The sequence below is a fragment of the Topomyia yanbarensis genome, chromosome 2, assembly GCF_030247195.1.
Source record: "Topomyia yanbarensis strain Yona2022 chromosome 2, ASM3024719v1, whole genome shotgun sequence".
Lineage (NCBI taxonomy): Eukaryota > Metazoa > Arthropoda > Insecta > Diptera > Culicidae > Topomyia > Topomyia yanbarensis.
Window position 1 is genome coordinate 89,275,996 of NC_080671.1, and position 14,637 is coordinate 89,290,632.

Below are 14,637 nucleotides of genomic sequence, written 5' to 3' on the forward strand. Positions count from 1 at the left end.
ACCACTTCACGAATACTTGAATAATGTTTGATGATTTTGTGAACAATTTCTCGAGCACGGATATTGGATCGTGACTAATATATTAAGAATCATGAATTAGCTCACGAGGATTGTATCGATTCATGAATAAAATTCCGAGTTTCATGAAATAGTTCACGAGAAAGTATCCAGGCTGTTTTGATTTTCTGAACTAATGTTCCTAAATCTATGAATAACATCATAAGTCGACATTTGGTTTTATGAATAATTTTCTTAAAATTGTGTACTAGTTCACGTACAGGAAATCGACTTGTTAATGGCTTGGCGGAAAACTTGACTTAAGTTTACAAAACAAAAACATATTTCCACTAATAAAAGAGTTATGCGGGCGTTACCGAAAGGAAATTGAACATAATTATTAAAACCACACAGAAAAAAATATTTTGTAATTTTAAGTTTATTTTCATGCACATATTTGGAGCATGAATACAAATGTAAAATTAAGTTCCACCACAAACGCACACGACTTGTCGTGCTTTCTTCAACGAATTTCATTATAATTTTACACGTGGATTGAAAATTACGGTTTCTTTAAACGGAAAACCATTTCAATCAATTTTTTGATTCAATCATTGTATGTTTACATTCGTATTGAGTTACATGTCGTTTAAATTTCATTAGTTTTTGGTGTGCATGATTTTTGTTCATGGCCCTGTTTTCATAACTTAAAAACCTATTTTAATCCACCTAGCGGTGCAATTGTGCCTTTCTAAATCATGAATCACGAGAATGTGTGCGTTGTTTATATTCATTAAAAACTTTTAAATGCATATATTACATTTTATTATTATACATCACATGACAACTATATACAGGAAAATAAATCATTATTCGAGTTCAAAAATTTTGAAAAAGAAAAAACAGCCACGGTAATATTGAACTGAAAAAAGGTGCGAAATCGGCAAAGTCCCAAAAAGTCGATTTTTATAAAAAAAAATTTTTCGAGATAACATAAAATCTCGACGTTTCATGCATTTTAAAGATGTTTGGCATCAAAAATACGAATTCGATTTCTGAAATTTCATGGGGTCCCCACTTTGGAAAAAAAAAATTGAGTTCCGGCTTATATGGGAATTTCATATGTGACCGGACGATTTAGTCTATATTTCCGGACCCATATAAGCGATCCGTACGAAATTTTATAGACATCTGTGGGGATATTATAGCTATCATTTGGAACTAAGTTTGTGAAAATCGGCCCAACCATTTCAGGGAAACTGATGTGAGTTCGTAAATTTTGAAAGATGGCCGCTTTTCCCGGGCACTTCCGGAACCGTCTATGGTGGTCAATGTAGTCAACGAAAGTTTGTTTGGCCGTCGGTGACCTAGACCTGCAAAGTTAAGTTATTTGAGAGACATTTTAGCGAAATTTTTACCTTTTTTGCTTCCATCGGAGTATCGGTTTGAATCACAATTTGCTATGTGATCGCACGCCACAACCAGTAACTCTGGAACCGGAAGTCAGTTGGGGATAAAATTTAATAGCCATTTACGGGGACGCAACATCTTTCATTTGAGACTAAGTTTGGTTGATTCGGTCTAGCCATCTCCGAGAAACCGATGTGACTGTTAGTCTGAATTTGGATTCTTCCGCCGGGGCTTCCGGAACCGATGATGGTGGCCAATGTGACCAAAGAGACTTTGAATGGCTGTTAATGACCTAATACTACAAATCGAAGCAGTTGTGGTCACATTTTGGAAAAATTTTCACCATTATACATTCATTGCAGAATTTCTTCAAATCGACATTTTCTGCGTGATCGTACTCATCACCCTGTAATTCCGGAACCGGAAGTCGGATCCATTAGAAATTCAATAGCAGCCTATGGGAACGGTGCACCTTTCATTTGGGATTAAGTTTGTAAAAATCGGTTCATCCATCTCTGAGAAAAGTGAGTGAGACTGTGTTCGCGTACACACACACAGACGCACATTCACACACACACATACATACACACACATACATACACACACAGACATTTGCCGAACTCGACGAACTGAATCGAATGGTATATGTCACTCGGCCCTCCGGGCCTCCGTTGAAAAGTCGGTTTTCAGAGCAATTGCAATACCTTTCTATTGAGAAAGGCAAAACGTGGTAGTTTCAGAATTCATGGCACTTTATTCATGATTTAGGAACAATCTTTTTCCGTGTGAATATTACTGTATGTGAAAATCCACTTTTTTTCTATTAGAACGTACGGGAGAAAACCGAGCGCGAAAAAAGTGATCTGTCACAGACGACAGCTCGCCTACTATATGAAAACGCCCCTTACATTGTTTTCAAAATCCAGTAACATGACATATCTAACGAATTTCGCCCCAGAATTAAGTTTGTCGTAAGAGGAGTGTTGATTTCCTATTGGCATGCTGAGTAATTTCTCTTGTGATCTGAACGAAAGAACAATGCGTATTTTGTTTGATATGATTTTTATCTCAATTCATCATATATTACATCATTGAATGAATGTCGTAGTTCTAAATTTCTACTCAACGCGCAACGCGTTTACTGTTTTGAGAATTTTCCTTCATTTTGTTTAATAAATTGAAAAATGTTAATTGTGAATAAACCAAAATAAGTTGGATGTTTTGCCCAGTTCAGCGATATAGTGCGTAATATTCGTCCAAAATCTTCAACGATTTAGTATTACGGATCATTCAGTTACGTTCAAAACGCTGTAAAATATCTCAAACATCTCAAATTAACTGTGACCAGTGTATACTCACAAGAGCACACCAGTAAAGCCCATTACTGCTAGTGTATAGTGCACCATACTGAAAACATTCAGTATACTTAACTCCACATTCGGTCGACCCGCAGGACGTCGGATTCAATTCACTCAATTCAACATATAAATCGTTGGCGCGATTTGTTCAGATCCCTAGTGCTACTTCAACCACCGTACCGGTAAGACACACGCAAACGCGCGCGAATAGTTTTTTTTTCTGTCCTCGACTCGACGGATCGGTTTCGCAAAATACCCCAACACACAACCACACGCCGCGTGGTCAAGTTGAGGGTGGTGTATCAGGTTGGAAAGTTTGTGGTTGGTGATTATTCAATTGGTTGGCCGTTTTAAACGAGTGATGAATCAATTTTTAGTAGATCTGTTGTGTTGTGGCACACTCGCGATTAATCGCAGCGAATGATGCAAATGGTTTCTCCAAATTGCTCTTTTTTTCTGGCTCTGTCTACCGAATGGTTGTTGTTCTGCATGGGAGGGGGTTGTTTATTGTCCCAAAAAGGAAATACGCGCGCAACAATACCGTAAACATGCTGGACAACGCAATTATTAATCAATTTTCGAACGCCACCGGTGATTACAATTCGTGAGGACAGCTAAGGTCATTGCAGCCGGTGGTATATGGAAACAGGTTGGTCGCCTGTACACCACCCGGGTCGGAACTCTTCCTGTCGAGAAATCGGGAAGATAAATCCATCTAATTTATTCCAATAATAAAAAAGTCTTTATCAAGATTCGAGCTGCTCGCCCGTTTGGAGATTGCACAAGGTTCGCTCGCGATCTTTATCGTGATGATCGCCCAAAGCCGCCATCAACGGACCGGTTCGCAGCGTGTTATCCCGCAAAGTTGAATTAAATTTTCAAATTAAACTCAATTTAGGTAGGTTCACTTCTGCAATACGACTGCCAATGCGCGGAACGAAGAAAGCTATTTCAGACGGCATTTTTGCTATTATTCAATTTAAGAAGACGACAATCGAGGGTGATATTCTGGTCTGTTCTAGACAGCAGTGCTCGCCGTACGCTCGGGGATATCCAGACAGGGTAGGCCAGGTAACAGCGAGATGGCTTGCGAAATGAGGAAGATGTTAGATTGTTGAATTCATCTGATAATAGAATGTAATGAGTGTATAGAATTTGGTCGGCAAATAGCTGTTATTGCAGTACGGGAAGCATTTATAGAAATACTGTTAATACACTCTTGCGATATATCTAACATTTTTTATCTGTTATTATGGCAACTTCAAGATTCTGGTTTCGACCTGAACATGAAGATAGGCGATTAAACTTATAGTAGTGAATTTGTTGCATATGTTCAACTGATTTTGTGTTTCAAATCACAGCCTTCGAACCTGACGTGGGGAATACATTTCAAATCCAAATTCGAATTATTTTTATACCAGTATTATCAATAGGCTAATCGTAAGGTATCTGCTAAATACATTGATATGTATATTCGAATAATCGCAATTAATTAAAAAAAACTGAAGAGATTTTAGTAAACAAACTTGTTTTGCTCATTATTCCGCTGCCAAGTGGAATTTCTTTGAAAATACACCTTAATCAACATATTCACCATTTGCAGAAGCAATTCCATATGTTTGCTCCGTTCAAATTATAGCCAACTTAGAGAAATCAACAAAACAAAAGTTTGTTTACAAATCGTATTAGCTTTGATAAGTTAATATGGAATTAACTACATTTTTTCAATAAATATGACAGTTATAGTCTCGCTGAATATATTTTTTTGGTTTGTTCCGGAGATTCCGGTTTTTTAGGGGCGATGGCCGGGCCTTCGGGTTTTACCTCATTTTCTCCAGGTCTGGTGAGACGACGGATTTCAAAACTTTTATAGTACTGATTAAATTTGTTTCAAACGATTTCTTCTGGTGCCTGCTCCTGAAGCAGTCTTTAACTGAAGAACCAACAAAGAATTCCAGAAGACGCTCCAGTGTGCTTCACTCTTCTCTTCTGCTGTGGTGGAGAGCAATGCTCGTTCGGCTTATCCACCACAGCGAGAGTGACTGGTGCTTTTGGATTCTTTGCAGTTAGCCGGGGCAGTGAAATTCTACACCAACATAAACCAACAAAACTGTACTAATGCGAAAAATGTGTGTTCACGAAGCTTGAAATGAACGGAACAGAACAGTGGTGCCCATTATGCTTTACCAATTCGAAACACCCGACGGTGAATGTGAGTTATCTCAGCTCTAAAATGTCAAAAAAATCGCTTGGATTCATATTTCTGTCTGGCTTCAGCATATACTCATATTTTTTGCAGCTTATCCTTGGTCAGCAAAAATCTTCGGGTAAAAATCTTACTAGAGGTGGCAACCCTATGTACAATTAAATACCGATCGACTTTTCGATCTTTGAAATCTGAACGGGTGTTGTATACAATCGCGATTCGCTGGTTGGGCCACACCTCTGTCCTACTAACGAATTTGATTCGTTAGTTGGACCGACTGACAGATGTCAAAAACTCTCCAAAAGAGACGTTAGTAGTGTAATTGCATCTATTCACATCTCTAATAATTGTCAGATTGACTGTCAAAGTAAATTTGACATAAGATTTTGACATTCATATGCTTTTTAGTTGGACAATGGTCTAACTAGCGGAGGTCCAACTAAAAAGCGGTCCAGTTAAAATGCGTCCAACTAGCTAATCACGACTGTACTACTCGACGTTTCGGCCCGGTTTTGGCCTTTTTCAAGGAAAACTGTAATTTTATTAGCATTTTGGTTTAGTGTGACGGAATTTCACGCGAAATTTCAGGCGGAATTTTATACGGAATTTCATACGGAATTTCATGCAGAATTTCATGTGGAATTTTCAGTGTGATGTTATGCACCTATCTCCAATATGAGGCCCCTAATCCAGGCCCAGTGTGGCCATGCGTGAAGACGATACTGGCACTTTAAGAGAAAATTCATTAGAATGATTTTATATTTCGCGTTAAGCTAGCGGGTTTTATGTGGTTGGTCAGATTGGTGTTCTCGAAAAAATAATCACGTTGCCTAGAAAAGCGGGACAAAAGCTGGATATTTATTTTTTTTAAAAAGAGGTACATGATAGACATATAGGGAAAATCGCGGGCTACAATTACATCCCGAACCGGAAGGTTGGGTGGTCTTCCTCGGGCCCGAAGGGCGGAGCGATACTCGGTACATGCCCAGACAATATGTTCAATATCGTGATAGCCATCGCCATTCCACTATCCGCGAGCCCAATACATCGGAAATGTGCAACCAGTGTGTAATGGTTTGACATGAGTCGGGACACCACACGAATGAAACCACGACCCACATCCATCCCCTTTGAACCAAGGTTTCTTCTGTACCTTCGGGGCTATCGAAGCCACCTTCCTAGTTCCCCTTTACTCCACGAAATTTTCAAACTTCCGAGAGCCCTCTGATCTACAGGCAAAATGTCAATGATATACTGCGACGTAAACCAAAGTAGGGTCATTGAGTTTCTAGGAGGCGGTAAACCTTATTTTTACCATTTTTTTGTGAACGACCTATTAAGTCAATTGCTCAACTGTTGTTACGGCATTTAATTAGCAAGGGACTGTAAAGTGAAGTATATTTTTCAATATTAAGAGCCATAGTACTCAAGGGAGAGCAAGTAGTTGAAGGGAGAAAGTTTAGAAAAGCGTGTAAAAGGTCATATGAGCAAGCTTAGAGTTTACCGGCGACTTAACCCTTTGTCTGCTACCGCAGGAGTCAGGATCTTTTGGCATTAGAAATGCGAATCACCTGAGTCTACGGAATGTCCGGACAAGCGAAAAGTAACTTGTTACTTCATGCTATCGGAACCGACCGGTAAACCTTTGGTTGAAAACTCCGAGGCCAGTGGGCCCTTCGATGTTAGATCCATCCGTATAAAACAACTTACAGCAGTCGACCTCGCGGAATCTATAGCAAAAATTTTTTGAGACGACTTGCGCGAATATGTGATCCGGCATTCTACGAATCTCATCTTTCTTGGATATGTCGCAGAAAACAGTAGATTCACAAGTATCTATGAAATGAGCACGGTTAGAATTTTAAGAAGAAGGGTTAATATACTGCGCCCTGTAATCAAAAAACAGGGACATAAAACAGGTCTGATAATTGAGCTGGACAAGCCTCTCTGAGATTTCACTAACCAATGGGGTCAAGATATCGCATCGAATGAGCAGTCGATATAAAAGTTCTCTAAACCGATTTTTAGAGGAAGCACGCCCTACAGGTTTTCGAGACTCATCGTGTGCGTCGAGTATATGCACCCTAAAGGAATACGCAAAGAACGATACTAAATTCTTTCGAGTTTGAGTAAATGTATATTCGCTGCGAAGCGAAAGCAGAAGCACCCGTATTTTATTACTGACAGTATCATTTTCTTTTGACGCAGCCGAATTAGGTCGCCTGGGTGGGCACCTCACCATGTTCCGGTTATTGTGCGAAAACAGTTGATCTTTTGTTGGTATTTCTTTTTCGAATACCAGTATGACATCCCCAGGTGCCTTTCAACTCGAACCAGACCCCGAGCTATTTTATTGTGTAGGCCAGAATGATAATGTGACCTATTAATAGAAACTGTAGTTATGTTGGTTCACGCTTCCTAGAAAATGCAACTAGCTCAGTTTTCTCTGCGGAGAATTCGATACCCAGCTCAAAAGCTCAAGCAGACAAATTGTCTAAGGCATTCTGCAAATTGTAAATCGACAGCTTTGGGGCCCGTAACAGAAACCACACCGTCGTCTGCAAGTTGCCTTAGCGTGCAGGAATTGTAAAAGCATTCATCAACGTCTTTGACATAGAAATTGTATAAAAGGGGCTTAGGCCCATGTAGCTAAATTGTGATGTCGATAAGTCACTATGCGAAAAATGCATGTGCTTTTCCGATAACAACTTTCTAACATAGGACAGTATTGCCATCGGTCGATACAAGTTGTGATCGGAGGCTGGTTTTCCTGTTTTCTGAATGGCGAATACTCTCTTGAATTTGATTCTGTCTGGCCCTGGACATGATAAGAGAGCAAGTGAGTATTCCACCATCAAAACAAGTGTTTCGTTCGGGGTATAGGTAGGGGACGCGACGTGGTAGGTCCTCTATGCCGGGACGGAATCTATACAAATCCGAAGAGCCGGTTTGAATATTCCACGCTCTCGTTAGTACTGTTTCGGTTTCGCATACGTCGTGCCGTGCTCCAAAGAGTGCTCATCAAAACAGTTAGCTCTCAACAGTTGCAAAGAGAAGTCGCAAATCCAATTTCGAAGCTGTGATTATAATAACAAAAGCAGTTGCTCCGGTTTAACCGGTTTCGCGTCCGACGTGTGCTCGTCTCGTCGATATTATCCGAAATGAATCCACCTAAACGCCACGAAAACACTTTCCGCATCGAGTATGCCTCGTAGACAGAATCTACACCAATTCGTTGGCCAAAAACTAGGTCTCACTCGTGAACAGCTAGTGCGTATTCAAGTCAATCATACTCAAAACTGTGCCTTTGTAATGATCTTGCCACCGCAAAAGACGTGGTAGAACAACACGATAATAAGCATGAAATAGTACACGACAAAAATAAAGCCAAACTTCGCCTGTGGCTGGAAGATGGCAGTGTGTAGGTTAAGCTTCATGACTCGACACAGGGGGTAACAGATGAACAAATTAAACGTTACCTATCTCAATGCGGGAAAGTTCTAGCAATTATGGAGTTGCTGTGGGACGACAAATTCCTATTTGCAGGTCTCCCAACGGGTATTCGTTCGGTGAAAATGATTCTTAGGGCACATATAAAGTCCTACGTCAATATTGCTGGTGAGACCACACACGTATCTTACGAAGGACAAAGGCAGACATGTCGCCATTCTGGCGAATATATTCACAATGGTATAACGTGCATACAAAATAAAAAACTGCTTGTGCTAAAAGTAAGTGTAAACGATTGACTTAGATCGACAGATAATTCCTACGCTGCGGCTGTTAAAGGCTTTTCGCAGCAGCCGTTCCCCTTTTCACCCCGCGACGAAGGAATGGTTGTACTCAACAAGGTAAACGAACAAGTACGCTCTGACCGTCGTCAAATTTCGGAGTCTGTTCCGAATACATCTTTAGACTCTGAACAGATCGTATCACACTCTAAAACCGACCTCACGGCTGAAACTCACACTCCAGTGTCGGAGTTCAAACAACCAACGACAATTCTCCCTGAGTGCGCGATCATCTACAGTAAACGCTCCAAAGATGACGAATATGATAGTGATACATCCAATGCTTAATCGATCAACTCAGAGCGTAGGATTCGAACTCGTTCAAAACGGAACAAAGGACAAAACGGTTCGGACACGGAGATGGATGTTACATTCCCCTAATGAACTACAATAGCTACAATCTTGCAACAATTAATATATGTACCATTACTAACGAAACGAAGCTCAACACACTTCGAAACTTCATACGCTCATTAGACCTCGATATTGTGTTTCTCCAAGAAGTATCAATGTCCGATCTCTCAATTCCCGGCTTTAACGTTATAACCAATGTCGATCATGCTAGAAGATGGACTGCGATCGCGCTGAAACATCATATGCGATTCTCTCAAATTGAAAAAAAGTATCGACTCATGCCTTATTGCTCTTCGAATAAATAAGTGTATCACCCTTTGCAATGTATATGCCCCTTCTGGCAATCAGATGCGTTTACAACGTGAACGCTTCTTCAACGAGAGCATCGCACACTACCTCCGACAAACAAACACACATACGATACTAGCGGGGGACTTCAACGCGGTTATCCATCCCCGATTCATCTGGAGAGAGCAACTACAGCAACGCTCTAAAAAACACGGTCCAACAACTACAACTGCACGACGCATGGGAGAAGACGAACGGCACCAGATCCGGACACACCTATGTAACTCATTATTCGATCTCCAGAATCGATCGATTATATGTAAGCTCCAACCTCAACACTCAACTAAGAGTGGCAAACACACATGTGTGCTCCTTCACAAATCTTGAGTTACTCTCTTTGTTTACTTTCTCTTCTGTTAATAATTCGGTCACTTTAATATTTACCCTCGAACTATTTGCATAATATGCTAGTATAGGGTGACCATATCAGGCGAGTAAAAAACCAGGACAGTCCCCGCTTCCCCCCGTTACCTCTCAATCGGCATTGCCTTTTCTTCATGTTTTCGGCAGTTAAAAAGTTCTGCAGAGCTTCGATTGTAAAAAGGTTCTGGGAGTCGGGGAGGAAGAGCTCTGCCAGAAAGTCTCGTCGGAATTCGATCACCAAGAACTTTTTCAGATTTACACCAAGGCAGTTCTTGCTACACCACCATCAGCAAACGTTTCATGCTGAGATGGTCTGTGCAGGACCACCGAGGAGTTTTCAGTACTAAAAACACGACATTGACATAAATCAGAAACATCAGCGATCCTAAGTAGCTTCCCTGTGCTATGCCTGGAAATCTCCAATGACAGCCATTATCTCTCGATTTGAGAGCTGCAAAACCGTTCCGTTGTTACCAAAAATTTCTCCGTTTAATTGATTGTTATATGAAAACTGGCGGATAGCTTGGTGTAAATAATATCAATTTGAGCCCTAGCTTGAAAAAATGGACATCCCTACGTGAACTTGAAAGAAAACAAAATTCAATTCATGCCTGTCACGATGAATGAAATGTTTGGTTCGTTTCCCTCGTCATTCGTTCTCCCGACACAGCGCATTCAGGTTCGGACATGTTCGGTGTCAGAAGCAAACTGATTTTTTTCCATTCTACCTACTTACCTAAACATCGGAAAGTACAATTGGGAGATTCGACTGTATTAAGTTTTGTTTGTCGCATTCAGATTGAGGATGAGTATACGTTGCAGTTATGGTTGCGGTCGGTCGTAACTGCGATCTGGAGCATAGTGAAAAGCGAAGACTGAATAAATATAGAAATATATTAGGCTTACAGGATAAAAACCAGGACAAATCAAGTATTTTCCTCTACTTCCCAGGACACCAGGACAGTCAATGCAAAACCAGGACATGTCCTGGGAAACCAGGACGTATGGTCACCCTATGCTAGTAAAAACCACCGTCTTTCGATCTGTACTGTGAAATAAGTGAAAAGTGTTATAGTGACGCCGTAAAATCGAATGAGAAAGTAAACAAAGAGAGTAACTCATTGCAGATGTCTTTTTGAAAAAACGCTCAAGAAATCATAAAGCACTGACAGTCCGTATGTGTTTACCAACACTGGGAAGGGAATACGGCAGAGGCTTTCGGTCGTTGCGTCCACACATTCTCATCCAAGAGAATATGGAAGGGTTTCAAACCAAATGGAACTATTGGGCTCGTCAAAGAAGAAACTACCCATCATGGATTCTCTGGTGGGTGGATTTCGCTAAACCAAAAATTAAGTCCTTCTTTCGTTGGAAGACTAGAGAAGCATATGATGAATTTCGCAGAGCACCAGAAACCGTACACTCAGCTCCAAACTGCCTATGATACCTATTTCCAGGACCAGAGAAAGCAAACTGATATGTTTATACGAATCAATGAAACCCGAGTAGAAGGAGAGCCTATGTCAACATTGCAGAGCCGAGAGAGATTGAGACGGAAAACGTTCATCGAGAAATTGGAGCTGGAACCGAATGACGCAATTGAAGAACACAACGAAATTATAGAGCACGTGACAAACTACTACAGGAACCTTTTCACTGAAGGAGAGACACGAGAAATCCCCGCATTTATATGTGAGAGAGTGGTACCGTAGGACTCTGAGATCAACAACCGTATAATGGATCAAATTACCACCGATGAAATCTACAAATCAATACAGATGAGCGCTTCGAAAAAATCACCTGGTCCGGATGGAATACCAAAAGAATTCTACGTAGGGTGATGTGCCTATTATGGCAGTAGAGCCTATTGTGACCCTATTTCGTACCCCTTGGTTTCGAACCAAGTATATGAGATAATGACAATATCGATTTGGCTAAAACAGGTGTGCAAAAAAAGCTCAAGTTATATTCTTTATTTGTTGTGCACATACGTATTCAGAATTATCCACTAAATCCAACTTTTAATTAAAACAAAATCACCTTATTGAAATATCTGCTAATCCGCCTCACTCGCGTAGTGAACCGAAACAGGACGCAACGGCGCTTAGCAAAATAAACACTTTCGAGCCAGCATTTACCGCCTCATATCTCGTTATTCCGGCACAAATATATTAAATATTGCACTGATACATACCTTTATTTTAGCTGGAGAACCTTTTTACGATTATTTCACTTTAAAAGCACTCGTCAAACACTAGAATAGGCCTAGTGTTATAATAGGATAAAACTAAATACGGGGGTTCCTATTATTGGCATGTTTTGCTGATACACTACCACAATCAAAACCAACTTTTTGCATCCATCATACAGAAAAGAATCACCAGTGCGGCCAAACCAAAACATGAACTTGAAAACATAATGTTATGCAATTTCAGGTATAAGTAATCAATTATTTCAAGTTATTCAACTAATTGTTGATCGCAGATATTTTATTTTCATCTGCACATACAATTTGGATCGGGAGGAAGTAATGTGTGATGTGAACTTTATATTCCAGTTGTTAACTTTCGCATGGTTATTTCCTGCATGCGCAGTTCTGGGCGCTCTTCTACTAACAGCTGATGAGTTTCTTTCGTGTGCGTAATGTTTACGTTTGTTTTGATCGGCTGAAAAAAGCAGAATAATTCGTTTTACAAATCACGCGTTGGCGTCCATGATCTGGATACCTAGTTAGAATCGACGCAAATGAAATATGAGGCATTGCGTTTCAACTAGATTGTTTTTCGATGAGGTGGAAATCGGCACACCCATGAGGCGATAATTGGAACGTTCAGGTGGGAATAGATGCACAGAATAGAACATTTATTTTCATTTATGCTGAAAATTGAGACAATTCTGCCAAATAAGCATTATACAGATGTTTAAGAAACAGTACTCTGATACTTTATTCTGAAAAAGGTTATAGGTAATATGGCTTCTTTTTAAGTTGTTCAAAAAATAGTGCGACCCTCTCCATAATGGTGCCAAAATAGGCTCATCACCCTATCTGCTTTTGACATCATCCACAGGGAACTGAATCTTCTCCTTACGAAGTTCTTTCGGGTGACTTTCCAAATGCATTTGCCGATGGTGTAATTGTTCTTATCAAGAAGAGAAATGCTGCCAACACCATCAAGAGATACCGTCCTATATCGTTACTCAACTACGATTACAAATTGTTCTCACGGCTACTCACCAGAAGACTCGATCAAACACAAAGTACCCACGACATCGCAAAAATGCTCAAATGGAAGGAACATATTTCAGGCCACTCTAGCCATGAAAAGTAAGATAGCAGAGCTACAAACGCGGAAAAAAGGAAAGATTATCAGCTTCGACCTTGACCATGCTTTCGCTCGTGTAGATAGACGATTCCTCTATAAAACGATGAGGGCTGTGGGCCTAAACGAGAGTTTTATTTAGCTGCTCTCTCAGATTGGTACTCGATCTACATCCCGAGTACTAATAAACGGTCATCTCTCCTCCCTTCCCAATTCAAAGGTCTGTTAGACAAGGAGATCCTATGGCAATGTGTCTATTTGTGATATACATGCACCCTCTTCTAATACAACTCGAACGTGTATGTGGACCCGAAGATCTTTTGGTGGCATACGCAGATGATATAACACTCAATAAGAACAGAAAGTATTCAAAGAGCGCGAGAGATATTTTTGCAGTTCCAACTGGCAGCAGGAGCGATACTGAACATGCAGAAAACAATGTCGATAGATATTGGATTAATCAGTGAAAGTAACCGGCTAACTGTTCCGTGGTTACAAACTGGCGATAAAATTAAAGTTCTCCGAGTAATATTCGCCAACTCAGTACGGTTCATGACTAAATTAAACTGGGATAACTTAGTGTCCAAATCTACACAGCTATTGTGGCTCCACAGAATGCGAACATTGACCCTCCATAAAAAAATAACACTTTTGAATGTTTTCATCACATCGCGCATATGGTGCGTATCATATGTGCTGTGTCCGTTCAATGTTCATATAGCAAAATTGATATCGTTAAGGGGCTCGTTCATTTGGACAAATCCTTCTTTTCGCATCCCGATCAATCAATTGACACTTCCGATTGCAAAAGGTGGGCTCAATCTACAGCTTCCTGCCTTTAAATGTAACGCGCTCCTAATCAACAGACATATTCGAGAACTCGAATCGATTCCATTCTACCGTGCATACATTTTAAACCAATCGTCCAGACCGCCGACAAGCTGCCCCTGCTTGAAAGCAGTCTGCCAAATATATCGCACGCTACCTACATCAATCCAAGTTAATCCCGCACCCGGACGATTCATGGCCACTTAATGAATGCGATTGAACCTGTAAAAGTTGAGCAAGTTAACCCGGAGGTTGAATGGAAACGCGTGTGGAGGAATATTTCAACGAAAAAACTGAACTCTTTGGAATGGTACTACCTTCTAACCAACAAAAAAATACTGCGCCAAAATCTCCTGTTCAGGACAAATCGAGCTAATATGCCGACATGTACGCATTGTGGATTCGCCAATGAAGATTTGTCACATAAATACTCATCCTGCTCCCGAGTCATTGACGCCTGGAGATCTCTGCGACAACGGATAACAGTGATCGTCGCAAATATAGATTTTTCATTTTTAGACTTAGCGCAACCCATCCCCATCCCCAAGGATCAAAGGAGTGACATTAACCTTCTTAGCCAAGTCACTCCCAACGATATATCCAAATCCCCTATAAACCGAAACGGTCGGTACGGTTGTCCTCGTTTCTTCTTCATTCAAGAT

General features: G+C 40.5%; 1 protein-coding gene across 7 annotated transcripts in view; it reads left to right on the forward strand.

Moving 5' to 3' along the window:
* LOC131678793 (uncharacterized) overlaps window positions 1-14,637 on the forward strand; it is a 50,445-nt gene that overhangs the window by 7,813 nt on the left and 27,995 nt on the right. Inside the window, exon 1 of one of the 7 annotated variants that reach the window (XM_058959108.1) lies at window positions 2,884-2,947. The exons of 3 other annotated variants lie outside the window; for them this stretch is intronic. The gene's annotated coding sequence lies outside the window, so the exon portion shown is untranslated. Of the gene's footprint in view, window positions 1-2,883; window positions 3,091-14,637 lie in introns of those variants that run through there. 3 more of the 7 variants (XM_058959103.1, XM_058959104.1, XM_058959102.1) reach the window with 3 other exon arrangements.